At 44.0% G+C, this 16,227-nt stretch overlaps 1 protein-coding gene across 2 annotated transcripts in view; it reads left to right on the forward strand.

The window, feature by feature from the left end:
* rbl2 (retinoblastoma-like 2 (p130)) overlaps positions 1-16,227 on the forward strand; it is a 176,648-nt gene that overhangs the window by 59,294 nt on the left and 101,127 nt on the right. The gene's annotated exons all lie outside the window — the stretch shown is intronic.

Below are 16,227 nucleotides of genomic sequence, written 5' to 3' on the forward strand. Positions count from 1 at the left end.
ACACATTTTTGGTGCTTTCTGTAGTTGTTTCAAGTTTCAAAAGACCAAAGAGAGTGGGGTGGCAGGTGCTGAAGCAGTTTCTGCTGACTTTAAGGCATCTGCACAAACCAGTTGCTCCCAGACATGGGTACACTATTAGGCCTTCCTCTTAGAGTTCAGCACAACTGGGAGAATGAGCGGAGACCAAGCAGAGCAAGACAACTGCTACCAGAGGGTGAAGGAGGAGGGGGAGAAGGGCTCTCAGCTGGAGGCCATATCCAGAATGATCAGGGAGTAATTCTTCTACATGAACTTCAGTGACAACCAATGTTTAAGATTTATGTGCTTCACTAAAGAGGTTGTCGCAGAAATCTGCCAACTGCTGCAGCCACACCTCCAAGCTCAGAGCATGGCAAAGACCGCATTACCAGTGCATGTGAACAGTTTTCAGTGCATTGTTGTATAAGGAAAGCCACTGAGGCTGTCTATGGAAGGAGAACTAACTTCATTTCACTTCCTCTTGCCAGAGAGAAGCAAGTGCAGTGAGAATGTGGCTTTGCTAGGATTGCAGGCTTCCCCATGGTGCAGGGTGCCACTTGTCACTCTGCCGCATACCTGAACCAAAAGCAATTCCACTCCCTCAACAAGCAGTTGGTGTGTGACCATAGGCAGTGCATCATGCAGGTTAATGCTAGGTCAACCCACGCACTCGTAATCTGGTACAGCATACCATTGGCACCCTGAAGCAACAATTTCATTGCCTGTACCACTCTGGAGGAGCACTGCAGTACTCTCCTCAGCAGGTCTCAAAATTTGTGGTAGTATGCTGCATACCTTGCCACCACCTATTATGGTGAAATGCAAAGGAGCAGGAGCACATACGAATTAGGAGCAGGAGTAGGCCACTCAGCCCCTCGAGCCTGCTCCGCCATTCAGTAAATTCATGGCTGAACTGATTTCTCCACATTACCACCTACCCCCGATAATCTTTCACCCCCTTACTTATCAAGAATCTATCTACATCTGCCTTGAACATATTCAAAGACTCCTCTTCCACCACCTTTTGAGGAAGAGAGTTCCAAAGACTCACGACCCTCTGAGAGAAAACATTTCCCCTCATCTCTGTCTTAAATGGGTGACTCCTTATTTTTAAACAGTGACCCCTGGTTCTAGATTCTCCCACAAGGTGAAGCATCCTTTCCACATCCATCCTGTCAAGACCCCTCAGGATCTTATATGTTTCAATCAAGTCGCCTCTTACTCTTCTAAATTCCAACGGATAAGAGCCTAGCCTGTCCAATCGTTCCTCATAAGATAGACCCATTCCAGGTATTAGTCCAGTAAACCTTCTTTGAACTGCTTCCAACGCATTTACATTTCCTTAAATAAGGAGACCAATACTGTACACAGTACTCCAGATGTGGTCTCATCAATGCCCTGTATAGCTGAAGCATAACCTCCCTACTTTTGTATTCAATTCCCCTCACGATAAACGATAACATTCTATTAGCTTTCCTAATTACGTGCTGTACCTGCATACTAACCTTTTGCAATTCATGCACTAGGACACCCAGATCCCTCTGCATCTCAGAGCTCCGCAATCTCTCACCATTTAGATAATATGCTTTGTTATTCTTCCTGCCAAAATGGACAACATCGCATTTTCCCACATTATACTCCATCTGCCAGATTTTTGCGCACTCACTTAACCTATCTATATCTCTTTGTAGCCTCCTTATGTCCACTTCACAACCTATTTTCCTACCTATCTTTATGTCATCAGCAAATTTAGCAACCATACCTTGCGTCTCTTCATCTAAGTCATTTATATAAATTGTAAAAAGTTGAGTCCCCCGCACACTTGTTACATCTTGCCAACCAGAAAATGACCCATTTATGCCTGCTCTCTGTTTCCTGTTAGCTAGCCAATCTTTCCATGCCAATATGTTACCCCCTACACCACGAGCTTTATTTTTTACAATAACCTTTGAATAGGCATCTTATCAAATGCCTTCTGGAAATCTAAGTACAATACATCCACCAGTTCCCCTTCAGCCACAGCACATGTAACTCCCTCAAAGAACTCCAATAAATTGGTTAAACATGATTTCCCTTTAACAAAACCATGTTGACTCTGCCTAATTACTTTCAATTTTTCTAAGTGTCCTTCTATAAACGTCTTTAATAATAGCTTCTAACATTTTCCCTAAGACAGATGTTAAGCTAACTGGCCTGTAGTTTCCTGCTTTCTGTCTCCCTTTTTGAATAAAGGAGTTACATTCGATATTTTCCAGTCTAGCGGAACCTTCCCTGAATCTCGGGTATTTTGGAAAATTAAAACTAATGCATCAACTATCTCACTAGCCACTTCTTTTAACACCCTAGGATGAAGTCCATCAGGACCTGGGGACTTGTCAGGCCACAGCTCCAACAATTTGTTCAGTACCACTTGCCTGGCGATTGTAATTTTCTTGAGTTCCTCCCTTCCTTTCATTTCCTGAGTTACAGCTAATTCTGGGATGTTACTTGTATCCCTATAGTGAAGACCGATGCAAAATACCTGTTCAATTCAGCTGCCATCTCCTTATTTTCCATTATTAACTCCCCAGACTCACTTTTTATAGGACCAACGTTCACTTTGTTAACTCTTTTTAAAATATCTATAGAAACCCTTACTATCTGTCTTTATATTTCTAGCTAGCTTTCTCTTGTACTCTAATTTTACCTTCCTTATCAATCTTTTAGTCAATCTTTGCTGTTTTTTGTATTCTGTCCCATCTTCTGACCTGCCACTCATCTTTGTGCAATTATAGGCTTTTTATTTCAGTTTGATACTATCTTTGTTTTAGTTAACCATGGATGGCGGGTCCCCCCCTTGGAATTGTTCTTTCTCATTGAAATGTATCTATTCTGTGTATTCTGAAATATCCACTTAAATGTCTGCCACTGCATCTCTATTGACCTATCCCTTAACCTAATTTGCTAGTTTACTTTAGCTAGCTCTGCTTTCATGCCCTCATAATTGCCCTTATTTAAGTTTAAAATATTGGTCTTGGACCCACTCTTCACTCCCTCAAACTGCATGTAAAATTCAATTATGATTGCTGCTACCTCGGGGCACCTTAACTATGAGATCATTAATTAATTATCTTGTTGCGCAATACCAGGTCTAGTATAGCCTGCTCTCTAGTTGGCTCCAGAATGTACTGTTCCAAGAAATTATCCCAAAAACATTCTATGTACTCCTCCTCTAGTCTACCTCTGCGCATCTGATTTTTTCCGTCTGTATGTAGGTTAAAATCCCCCATGATTATCACTTTACCTTTCTGACAGGCTGCCATTATTTCTTCCTTTATACCCCATCCTTTTTTTTTCTTTCTTTTGGGCCTCCTTATCTCGAGAGACAATGGATACGCGCCTGGAGGTGGTCAGTGGTTTGTGAAGCAGCGCCTGGAGTGGCTATAAAGGCCAATTCTGGAGTGACAGGCTCTTCCACAGGTGCTGCAGAGAAATTTGTTTGTTGGGGCTGTTGCACAGTTGGCTCTCCCCTTGCGCCTCTGTCTTTTTTCCTGCCAACTACTAAGTCTCTTCGACTCGCCACAATTTAGCCCTGTCTTTATGGCTGCCCGCCAGCTCTGGCGAATGCTGGCAACTGACTCCCACGACTTGTGATCAATGTCACACGATTTCATGTCGCGTTTGCAGACGTCTTTATAACGGAGACATGGACGGCCGGTGGGTCTGATACCAGTGGCGAGCTCACTGTACAATGTGTCCTTGGGGATCCTGCCATTTTCCATGCGGCTCACATGGCCAAGCCATCTCAAGCGCCGCTGACTCAGTAGTGTGTATAAGCTGGGGATGTTGGCCGCTTCAAGGACTTCTGTGTTGGAGATATAGTCCTGCCACCTGATGCCAAGTATTCTCCGAAGGCAGCGAAGATGGAATGAATTGAGACGTCGCTCTTGGCTGGCATACGTTGTCCAGGCCTCGCTGCCGTAGAGCAAGGTACTGAGGACACAGGCCTGATACACTCGGACTTTTGTGTTCCGTGTCAGTGCGCCATTTTCCCACACTCTCTTGGCCAGTACCCCATCCTACAGTGTGGTTAATGTTAGGTTTCCTGTACACCACTCCGACAAGTGACTTCTTGCCTTTATGATTTCTCATCTCTACCCAAACTGCTTCGATATCCTGGTTTCCAGAACTTGGGTCATCCCTCTCTATACCATCATTAATTAACAGAGCAAGCCCTCCACCTTTTCTTAGCTTCCTGTCCTTCCTAAATGCGATGTACCCTTCAATATTCAGGACCCATTCCATGTCATCCTGCAGCCATGTCTCTGTAATGGCTATCAGATCGTACTTATTTATTGCTATTTGCGCTCTTAGTTCATCTGTTTTGTTCGAATGCTACATTCATTCAAATACAGAGCCTTAACCTCTAGCCTTATCTGTTTATTTACTCTTCGATTTGTACGCTCTGTTCCTTCGTGTTATAGTCTGTTTATCATTTCTCATATTAATTCCATCCTGTCTTGCCTTGTCTCTACTCCTTGATTTACCATATCTTCCCAAATTTGATCCCTTGCCCCCACTATTCAGTTTAAAACCCTCTCCACTTCCCTCGTTATGCGGTTCGCTAGAACACCGGTCCCAGCACTTTTCAGGTGTAGACCGTCCCAATGGCACAGCCACCACTTTCCCCAGTCCTGGTGCCTGTGCCCCACGAACCAGAATTCACTTTTACCACACCAGTCTTTGAGCCATGCATTAATTTTTCTAATCTTATTTGCCCTCTGCTAATTTGCACGTGGCTCAGGTGATAATCCAGAGATTATTACCTTTGAGGTTCTGTTTCTTAATTTAGTGACTAATTCCTCATGCTGACTATGCAGAACCTCTTTCCTTGGCCTGCCTATGCCCTTGGTACCTACATGGACCACGACGATTGGATCCTCCCCTTCCCACTGTAAGTTCTCTCCAGCCCTGATGTCCCGAACCCTGGCACCGGGCAGGCAACAAAGCCGTCTGGACTCTCGCTCTTTGCTGCAGAGAACAGTGTCAATCCCCCTAACTATACTGTCCCCGACTACCACTACATTCCATTTTTCTCCCTCCACTTGAATGGCTTTCTGTACCATGGTGCCGTGGTCAGGTTGCTCATCCACCCTGCAGCTGCCACTCTCATCCAAACAAGCTGGAAGAACCTCAAACCTGTTGGACAATCGCAAAGGCTGAGGCTCATGCAATCCTACCCTCTGAGTCCCCTTACCTGCCTCAACTGCAGCCACACTCTCCTGTCCCCGACCACTGACCAAATCAGAAGACCCTATCCTAAGGGGTGTGACCACCTCCTGGTACAAAGGGTCCAGGTAACTTTCCCCCTCCCTGTTGTGTCACAGTGTCTGCAGCTCAGCCTCCAGTTCAATGACTTCGAGCCGCAAACAGTTACTGCAGACATGTTTGCCCTGGATCACACTGGCATCCAGGAGCTCTCACATGCTGTAGCCCTGACACATCACCTGTCCTGCCATCCTTAATGTGTTTCAATTAACTACTTAATTATTTTATTCAGTTATTTATTTTATTTTCCTTTTTTTTATATATATTTTATTAAGCTTACCACTAATTCCTTTACTATTTTAAAGGTTAGGATTAGAATAGACCTTAATCATTTACCAGATACTCACCAAACAGGTAGCTTCTTCTCCAACCAATCACTTGCCTGTGATGTCACACATGATTTTCTTTGAAGGGCTCGTTCCACTGAACTGGACAGGATGGAGGACAAGATGGAGGACAGGAAAGAGGATAGCCTCTCCACGCTCTCCATGTTCTTTTTGAAAGAGGAAGAGGAAGGGAGGCTGCACCCTACATAGCTCTTTTCTGCCCAGGCTGTGCGCGAAGAACTAACTGAAGTGCGATACTAATTACCTTAACTCCAATCTTCCATTCACCAACAGTAACACATTCCTTACCTTCCCTCTGCCTGACTATCACATCGTCCTTTTCCCCACAATGCTAAAATAAAAGCCAACACAAAATAGATATTTCAATCCAAATTTATAAATTACACCCTGCAATATTGCATACAAAATAAACTATTAACACTTGTGCATTCCCTTAGTACCTACCTTCCATGTGCTAGTCCTAGTGCACCTACGAGGTGCTACACTGGTGGCTGCAGCAGTGGCTGGTGGAAGGCTGCTTACTTTCAATGGAGGAGACTGCAGATGGCCTTGGATGATGACCTCAAGCAGCTCTGGACCTGGAAGGTCTGGTTTCAGATTGCACCATCTTGGCATGGGCAGCAGCAGTATGGGCTGGCAGGTGACAGGCAACAGCAAGGGGAGTGGCAGAGTTGCAAGCACAAATGCTGTTGTCCTGATAGAGAACAGCAGGTTTATGCACCACGGAGCCACTGCCACTCCCCTGGGGTGGCGCCTCCGTAATCCGAGGAATTTCTTCAGGGGCAGGTTGCTGGACTGCTGTGAGACCCTGGAAGCCCCTTGAACACTGATATCCATAGCCATGTTGGCAGAACTTTGACCTTCCACTGCAGCACTCAGATGTCAGGTGGTTGCTGTTATGAAAGTACTTCCATTTTTTAATATTTTGTGAGGATTCATGTTTAAAATTATGGAAATGGATTCCTTTCGAGGACTGAAGTGATTCCATAGATGCTGGACTTTTTTTTTTAAAAAGGCCACTGGAAGAATTTTGGGACTTGGTTTAGAAACACACTTACTGGAAGTCACACGTCTTCAGCGAAGTAAACAACAAGAGCCTTGGTGTCTAGTGGAGTTGTTTACAGAGAAGTGACATGTCAATATTTATGGTGGTCAAGACTTGGTTTCGGTTTGGATATTGTTTTATCTCAGTTGGTCAGCCTGCTAAAAGAGAAGACCAGTTCATCCTTTCTCTACCTCTCTGAGAAACCCTGAGAATCCAGTGTGATAGCTGAAACCCCTGATGCCACATTTCTCCTGGAAAGCCTGCCAGAATAATCCTCGATATTGCCTGAAGAGAACTGCTCCAAAAAGATCCCAGCGACAGCCATCTACGTATATTTGGACACCGGAATAAAGGGACAACTGATATCATTCCATATCTTAACCTTTTCCTTCAAGAATTAGCAAGTATTTGGCCAAAGTATTTTTTGTCACTTTTATAAAGAGATCTCTGCAGAGAAAACCTCTTTAGTTTTTCTTTAACCGGGGTGTGTGTGTGTGTTGGGCTAAGTTAGAAGGGAACTTTTATATTTCAATCTGTGTGTTAATGCTTTGCATCTTTAGTGAATTCGACTTGTTTTATAATAAATGTAAAGAAACCTGGTTAGTAGATTTTATTCTGAAATAAAAAATTTAGTATATAATTGGCCGTATTGGTAACCGGGTAAACATATATATATATGTTGTGACCTATGGAGAAGTGGAACCAGAGAAAGACAGTGCATGCCTCCTGGCTCAGTCATAACATATAATTGGGGGCTCTGTGCGGGATAACCCAAAGCTGACAACGTGCCATTGTAAGTGGGGTAATAATAATTGAAAAGGGGAAAAAGAAAATACCAGGTTTCTTGAGTCAAGTTTACACTACCAGAATGGCTTTGTCAGTTGCTACAACCTTTCTGGGGAGGGAGGACTTATCCCTGAGTGATTTGGAAAACTTAACCAAGACTAGGCTAAAGGAATTGGCAGAAAAGTTAGAGTGAAAACCAGGGAGTAAGAAAGCAGACATAATTGAGGTAATAGCATAGCATTTGAAATTGGAAGAAGGAACAAGCAATTCAGATAATAATTCATTTGAATTAGCTAGAGTTAAGTTACAGATGAAGCAGCTTGAACAGGAAAGAGAATTGGAAAAGAAAAAACTTGAGCTTGAACAGGAAAAAGGAAGGAAAAAAACGAACTACAATTTCAAAAGGAAAGAGAAGAGAGGCAGGAGAGAGAAAAAGAGAGAGAAAGAGAAAAAGAAGAAAGGGAGCAAGAAAGGGTATTTGAATTAAAAAAAGCTACAACTGAAAAACAGGGTGGCCTTGACCTCAATGAAAATTCTGGTGAGGAAAGAACTGACTCCAGCCCAGGCCCCAGTGGAGAGCTGTTTAAATTTGTGCAAGCCCTCCCAAACTTTGAGGAAAGGGACATGGCGGCATTTTTCATTTCTTTTGAAAAGATAGCTAGACAGATGAAGTGGCCAAAGGATAGCTGAACACTGCTTCTGCAAAGCAGGTTGATAAGCAGAGCTCATGAAATTTATGCCATGCTTTCTGAGGAGGCTTCTGCAGATTATGAGATGGCAAAAAAGGCTATTTTCGCTGCTTATGAGTTAGTCCCTGAAGCTTACAGGCAGAAATTTTGGAACTTCCAGAAACAACCTGGGCAGACTTGTATAGAATTTGAGAGGGTAAAGCAAATTAATTTTGATCGTTGGATGCGAACACTAAAGGTAGAGGCCACGTATGAGAACCTTAGGGAAATAATTCTCCTGGAAGAATTTAAAATTCACTCTCTCCGTTAGTAAGAACCCATGTAGAGAACCAGAAGGTTTCAACAGTCAGACAGGCAGCTGAGATCGCTGATGATTATGAGCTTGTTTACAAGCCCAAACTCTTTTTTCCATCACTCCCTGGGGGTGGGAGGGGGGGGGGGGTGTAAAAGGAATGCAAGTAGCCAGGGACAAGAAGGGAGAGCTGGGAACGCCCTAGGATCTCCTCCTCAGGCCAGAAAGGAAGATGCTGAGGGTGGAAGTGAGGTCCGAAAGCTTAAGCTTAAGTGGGACACCTTTGTGCAACCTGGAGGTTGTAGGGTAAGCCCATGGGACTTATTGGAGTACACAAGGCCAATGCAGAGAAAGGGGCACTGACGGAGAGTATGACAGAGCAAGCTGAAGCTCTGAATGCAGCTGTAAGACCAAGTACAAAAACCGCTGTGAGTGTGGGGATGTGAACAAGATACCTGAGAGTTATAGGGAATTCTTGTAAAAATAAAAAGTATCTTCTTATCCCTCAAGAGAGGCAGGTAAATCTATAGTTAAACGTAGGGATACAGGAGCCACCCAAACTCTGTTGCTCGGGAAAGGCATGACTTTTCCACCGGAGAGAGCACTGAATGCAAGGCTTTAGTGAATGAAGTGAGTTGCAAGCACAAATGCTGTCATCCTGATAGAGGACAGCAGGTTCATGCACCATGGAGTCACTGCCACTGCCCCGGGGCGGCGCTTCCAGATTCCTAGAAATATGTTGAGGGGCAGGTTGCTGGACTGCTGTGAGACCCTTCAAGCACCTTGAACACTGTTATCCACAGCCATGTTGGCAGACCTTTGAGCTTCCACGGCAGCACTCAGACGTTGGGTCGTAATTCTGCTGCTCGTGCTGCATTGGAAGTTGAAACAATGGCCACCAGATGTGGCATCATGATTGGTTTCACAGTTGTTTTGATAGAGTGGGCCACCACTTGCATGCTGAAAAGGATGGGTTCCAAGCTCCGTGCAAAGCCCTGTGCCATGTTGGTTCTGGACTGCACCACGCTCTTTGATATTGAATGAAGGCTTTCTGAGGGTGAGGTGAAGCATAGGTATGTTAGGTATTAGTTCTGATTGATACAGATTGTTGGTAGGTGACCGTTGGAAGTGTAGCAAATTGAGCAGTGTCTGAGACTAGTGATACAGTTGGTAGGATGTGGCATTTGCAAATGCATTCACTGACCGTGACCACTCGTGGGAAGTCATTCAATGTCTTGCAGCACTGCATCCAAGTCCTTCAGGCTAAACTCATGGCCCTGGCCTCAGAGGCTATTTGTACCAATTGCCTTTTGACCATGTGTCTGGAAGGCCTCCTTCTCCCCTGCGGATTCAGGACTCCTCTCCTCCTTTCCACCTCCTCCACCAAGACCTTCAGTGCAGCATCCGAAAACCTGCGTGCCAACACTCTCTCAGGGTCAGCTATTCTTCACTCTTTACCAAAAATGTATCCTGTAGACTCAAGAATCATATCTGGCAGTTGATCCATATCTTCAGTTGTTCCCTTTGGAGCTTCCATCTAGGTGTTATTTCCTTAAATATCCTTCTTTTAAGGCAAATACTCATGAAATCAGAAGCTAAGAGCAGCCTTCTCAGGAGCCTCCGAAGAGAAGCACAACCTTACGTCCTCCAAAGGTAACTCCATGCTCTTTGATTCACCCAATGCCACATCCTCACCTATACTAACTAATTCTCCATGGGTGAAGGTATCTGAGCTAATATTTGGGAGAAGGAAACCAAGTGAAACAGTAGATGACATTGAGGAGATTGTGTCAGAAGAACCTGGACCCATCTCTTGCTCGTATCCCTGGCACTCATCATTCTCCTCTTTTTCATCCTCATTGTCATCATTATCATCAATATCATCATAGTCCACCAGGAAGGCATTTTTCCCTCCCTCTACTCCTGGTCTTCATCATCTTTCTCCTCTTCTTGATATCTGCCTTTCCTTCCTCCCTTTTCCCCCATCCTAAAACTCTAATTTCAAGATTTGTCGATAGTAAAGGAGGGATAAAATTAAGAATATGTAACATAACATACTTAGGATTAAGGAGACAATGAAGAGTGTGGAAACTTTTGCTGACTGGTACTTCTTACAGATACTATGGCGATAATTTAAGTCTGCAGACATTAAACTCTGATGTCGGCAATATTCCACTGATCTTATCAAGTCCCATGGCTAGAGTAGAGTAGCTGCTCAGCAGCTTCTCATAGGAGGTTAGCTCTGGAATGTCCCACTAGATCAGGGTTGTCCAACATGGCCCACAGGCCAGGATATGGCCTACCAAAGGTTTCCATTCAGCCCGCAGATGTATTTCAGAGATATGAAATTTCAGATTGGCTCCTTCTTCCAGACTAGCTTTTTAAAAAAAAATCGCAAGTCAGCTTCAGAGCTGACAGATGCTGGGGGCGGGAACAGCGGTTTCCCACCTTCGGACAGATTTGGGGTTTTCCGGCAGGCTTTTAAAAAAAAATTCAGAACCCGCCAGAAAACCCCAAATCTGTTTGAAGTTCGGAAACCACTGTTCCCGCCCCCAGTATCTGTCAGCTCTGAAGCTGACTTGCGATTTTTTTAAAAAAAACTGACTAACCACAAAGCTGCTCTGCTGAGCATTCCTGCTGTCTGCAACTGTCAGAAAGGGGGGGGAGGGAGAGAGAGCGAGGGGGAGTGAGACAGAGGGGGGAACAGAGACGGGGGACAGAGAGAGAGGGAGAGAGACTGAGGGGGAAACAGAGAGAGAGGGGGGCACAGAAAGAGAGTGGGACCGAGTAAAAGAGAGAGGGACAGAGAGTGAGAGAGAGGGGGATAGTGAGAGGAGGGGGACACAGAATGAGAGAGGGGGCAGAGAGAGGGAGAGAGAGTGAGTGAGGGGGACAGAGAGAGAGAGGGGGGGAGAGCGAGAGAGTGATCAAGATCACTTTTGACAGATGGACATCTATCCGTAATACTCTGCATTGCTACAATGAGTGTATGGGCAAACATTGACTACTTGTGCAAGCAAAAAAAATGCCAGATATCTCACTAAATCAGTGTCCAACATAGTGACGAGAAAGTAAGTCAATAAACTAATCTTCTCATTTAAAGCTTCACAACAAATGTGCATTTTTGTTTTGATTAATATTAAGATAAATTTTTTTAATTGCCTCAGCGGCCCCCAGTGTAAGACAGAAATTGTAATGTGGCTCCCACACAAAAAGGTTGGACAATCCTGCTATAGATTAATTCCTTTCATGGACATTATGTGAAAGATTCTGCAACAAGATTGAGTGAATAAAGGTAAGGCTAGCATTTGAGATAGCTGATGTGATAGATGTACTGTTAAAATGGAGGCAGGGGTTTAAGGCCTGACATGTTGGCAACATATATTGTAAGATACAGAGTTAATTCACTACTTGCTTGCTGCTCCCTTAGCCTGCTCCTGAAATCTTCAGCCATTTCTGGCTACTTAAAGGCTGTACCTGAAATTTTCAACTGCAATGCGGTGCTCCCATGCTACCTCGGGGTTATGGTCAGCCAGTGGGTATGCAGGTGAGCTGACTCAACATTCTACAGCAAGATCAGTGCTGGAGTGGATCAGTGAGCTGAAAGCAAGTCTTTGCTGAGCTTTGTAGGGGCAAATGACACCATGGAATTTGAGGGCCCAGATTACTTTTCAAAAGGATTGGGTTTAAGATACTGTCTGACCGTTACCTGTAAACGTTATACTTACGCATGCTTAAGCACTGCTGTGTTTGCAGGCGCCTTCTGATTTTTAACCCCATGCCTCTCAGTCTAATTTTTAAAGATTAGGTACTCTTGCATCTCATTGCCACCAGTAAAATTCTCTGCTGACACTACGTTCTGGAGTTTGCAGTTCTGAACTAATTATTTCCTCACCCAAGTTTAAATGATTACAACCCTGTCAGGTCATGCTCTTGCCCATCTATACTTTAGTGGAGTGGAAATTGTCATGCACAAGCAGGTGGTAGGTGATTTAACATCAAAAATGTAAATTTCCAGGGTTGGTTCTAGTATGGATTGCTGGAATGCTTGTGGTCTTCAGAAACACTTATTTCCACTGCCTCTTAGTGTTTACGGGTAGTTTATTTTTCTTAGCTCTATTGTGGAATTTTACAATCCGTTGAGATTTAGGAACTAATGAGTAAAAGGCAAACGCTTGATACAACGTAAATGCCGGCGTGCATCAGTATCCTGTGCATCATGGAAATGCTCTGATCAATCAAGCAGCAGTTGTGTCTTTTTGTGAAGCTTGGTAATGAGTAAAATAGATCAGATGAGTTGTGCTAAATATTTTATCTGTAAAATGATGTTTTGTGCAGAGCGAAGTATTGTAATAGCACTGTTATTGGTAACTTAACAGTTTTAACCAATTGTGAATAATGCTATACTTTATAAAATTAAATGTTAAAAATAGCTAACAGATATCCCGTGTCAGTACTTGCAGTAAGTCATTGGATACACTGTTTTATGGCATTATACCATTTAACACACAGTGAGATGTTCATTTGTGATTAATCGCTGTTTTCATACTATGATACTTGAGCCAATATATATTTATTGGCTAATCTGCAGTGGTATTGATCTTAAGTAGTCTGGGTACTGGAGCACAATTGTGTCACTTGCCTGCTAATCTAGCCTGTCTCTTAAAGGCCATTGCTCAAGTTATCCCTGTGGGAGGTAAAGATCAGATAAAGAAATCCTGGTTAAAGGCCTGCTTGGGTAAAAAATTGAAACCTGACCCGGACCTGACCCGACCACAGCCAACCCGACCCCGACCCGAGTCCTTTATTTTTTTTTCGTGCCCGGCCCAACCCAACCCAACATGAATATTGTTCATCCGTTCTGGCAGCAGGCTATTCCTGGGGAATCATGGGCGAGCCAGTTCCCGGAGGCAACACTGTCCAGCCTGACTTGACCCGAGCCTGAATGCTGGGCTCGGAATATAGACCCGACCCAACCCGCACCTGACACATGTAGTCCGGTCTAGTCGGGTTCGGGTTGGGTAGCCAGGCTTTGATTCAGGTAGTTATAACAGCTTGTAAACCCAAGTCAATCAGAGGGCAGTTGTAACAGGAGTAAGTTTCAGGTTCCAGTTGAATGAATTACTTCCTCTCGTTTTGCTTTCGGGCTGTAACAATGTGACATCTCGGGTGTGACTGACACGTACTAGGTACAAAACCCAGAGATGCTTGACTTAATTCAACATGTTAAGAGTTGAGGGTGTTTGTGCAAATTATGATATTCTGAATACCTTGGCACAAAGTTAGACAAAACCCATAACATGTCAATAACAGTTCTAGAAAACATTTCATAATTTTTAGAGTAATCATCCTTGAAAGTAACGTTCCAGCAAATATCAAAGCTGCTGCTTTAAGTACAGTTTTTAACCTGGATCATCATAAGAACTACATACCCCATATATACATGCTGGTAAATGAGCTCATCATTTAGAATGTAAAATGCATGAATGCATAGTTTTGTTTAAGTTAATGTCAATGTATCACCATCTCACACAGTATTTCCCACTCAAGTAGTTGGCTAGGTCCCAAGGAGATATGAGTATGGCTGAGAGCCATTCACTCGCTATTTTTTTCTGTCTCCCTTTTTGTGGAGAAGCTATGTGCCATATTTCTGTATGTTCCCCTATAATCACACCATCCTGCTCTCTTAAGGTACAATGCAATGTAGTATTAACAATTGCTGCTTGTATAAAGGCGCTGCATTCGCCCATGGTTTCAACATCTGAACTAAATTAATTTATATAGTTGAAGGAGGCTGAGTTGGCTACTGGGGAGGATCTGCATTTTTTGGTGATCACTGGAGTGAGTTCATACAGTTATACTTGCGGAATTTAAAGGAAAGAAAAATACAAGGTTCCCGCAGTATCTCAGTTGGTAAATGCACAGCTCAATCTCAAACTCAACCATACTCATCAGGTATGTGCTACAAAAAATTGTTCCCCATTAGCGTGCTGATAGAGATATAACAATCCCTATCGATCAGCTAGGATTCCCACCCCTGAATGACATCTCGTGACTCCCACTAAGAAGTAATGTTAGGCATGGAAAAGATTGGGTTTGGTGATGACATCTACCTCCCCTCTGTCCCCACCCACCACGTGTGAATAATTTACTAACAACCACTGTTAAGATGAGCAAAGAATGGCCACTTCTGTGAGTGAGATACCAGAGGAAGTCTATTACCTGTGGAACTGTTGCCAGCGTGAGTTACAGGAGAGGATGCTGTGGGGGAGGATGGTTGGGGGCAACAATTAAATATAAAATATCAAACTAGGAAACAATACATTAGCATTCAGGAAGTAAAATGGACAGAATTATTTTCAACTTTTTATTAGTCAAAGATAGTGTATCAGTTCTGATATTGTCTTTGTTACCACGGTAATATTCAAGACCTGATACATTACTGCAACTTGGAGACAAATCACTGCTCAATATATGAAAGATTTGTTTTGCTCTTTTGGGACATAATAGCCATATTAGTGTTTCTCTTTTTTCTCCAGCCAGAAAGCAGGAGCAGTCCATGCACAGACCCCCCAAACTTACTCCAGACCCATTGCTAGTCATTAGTAGGAGTAAAGTTGCATTTGTTGAGATGTGTTGAATTTGACCATAGCCAGGCCAGAATTGGGAATTACAATACTCCATCCTTCTGCTCATCAAGTCAGTATTGCCATGCTGTGGATCCTGGGCTGCCTCAAAATCTGTCTATCCATACCTTGCTAACAGGCTTGTGGCGCAGTGGTTAGCACCGCAGCCTCACAGCTCCAGGGACCCGGGTTCGATTCTGGGTACTGCCTGTGCGGAGTTTGCAAGTTCTCCCTGTGTCTGCGTGGGTTTTCTCCGGGTACTCCGGTTTCCTCCCACATGCCAAAGACTTGCAGGTTGATAGGTTAATTGGCCATTATAAATTGCCCCTAGTATAGGTAGGTGGTAGGGAAATATATAGGGACAGGTGGGGATGTGATAGGAATATGGGATTACTGTAGGATTAGTATAAATGGGTGGTTGATGGTCGGCACAGACTCGGTGGGCCGAAGCGCCTGTTTCAGTGCTGTATCTCTAAAAAGAAAAAAAAAGGCTATTTCTATTCCAAAAGCACAAAATAGTTTTTCAGAATCTTCCAAAATAAGGAATTATTGATTAATAATTTAGTAACACCATATACTTTTTTTTATTCGTTCATGGGATGTGGGCGTCGCTGGCTAGGCGTGCATTTATTGACCATCCCTAATTGCTCTTCAGAAGGTGGTGGTGAGCTGCCTTCTTGAACCGTTGCAGTCCATGTGGGGTAGATACACCCACAGTGCTGTTAGGAAGGGACTTCCAGGATTTTGACCCAGTGACAGTGAACGAACAGTGATGTAGTTTCAAGTCAGGATGGTGTGCGGCTTGGAGGGGAACTTGCAGGTGGTGGGGTTCCCATGCATCTGCTGCCCTTGTCCTCCTAGAGGTTGTGGGTTTGGAAGGTGCTGTTGAAGGAGCCTTGGTGAGTTGCTGCAGTGCATCTTGTAGATGGTACACACTGCTGCCACTGTGCATCAGTGGTGAAGGGAGTGAATGTTGAAGGTGGTGGATGGGGTGCCAATCAAGTGGGTGCTTTGTCCTGGATGGTGTCGAGCTTCTTAAGTATTGTTGGAGCTGTACCCATCCAGGCAGGTCCTGACTTGTGCCTTGTAGATAGTGGACAGGTTTTGGGGAGTCAGG

The sequence above is a fragment of the Heterodontus francisci genome, chromosome 17 (assembly GCF_036365525.1).
Source record: "Heterodontus francisci isolate sHetFra1 chromosome 17, sHetFra1.hap1, whole genome shotgun sequence".
In the NCBI taxonomy this organism is placed as follows: Eukaryota; Metazoa; Chordata; class Chondrichthyes; order Heterodontiformes; family Heterodontidae; genus Heterodontus; species Heterodontus francisci.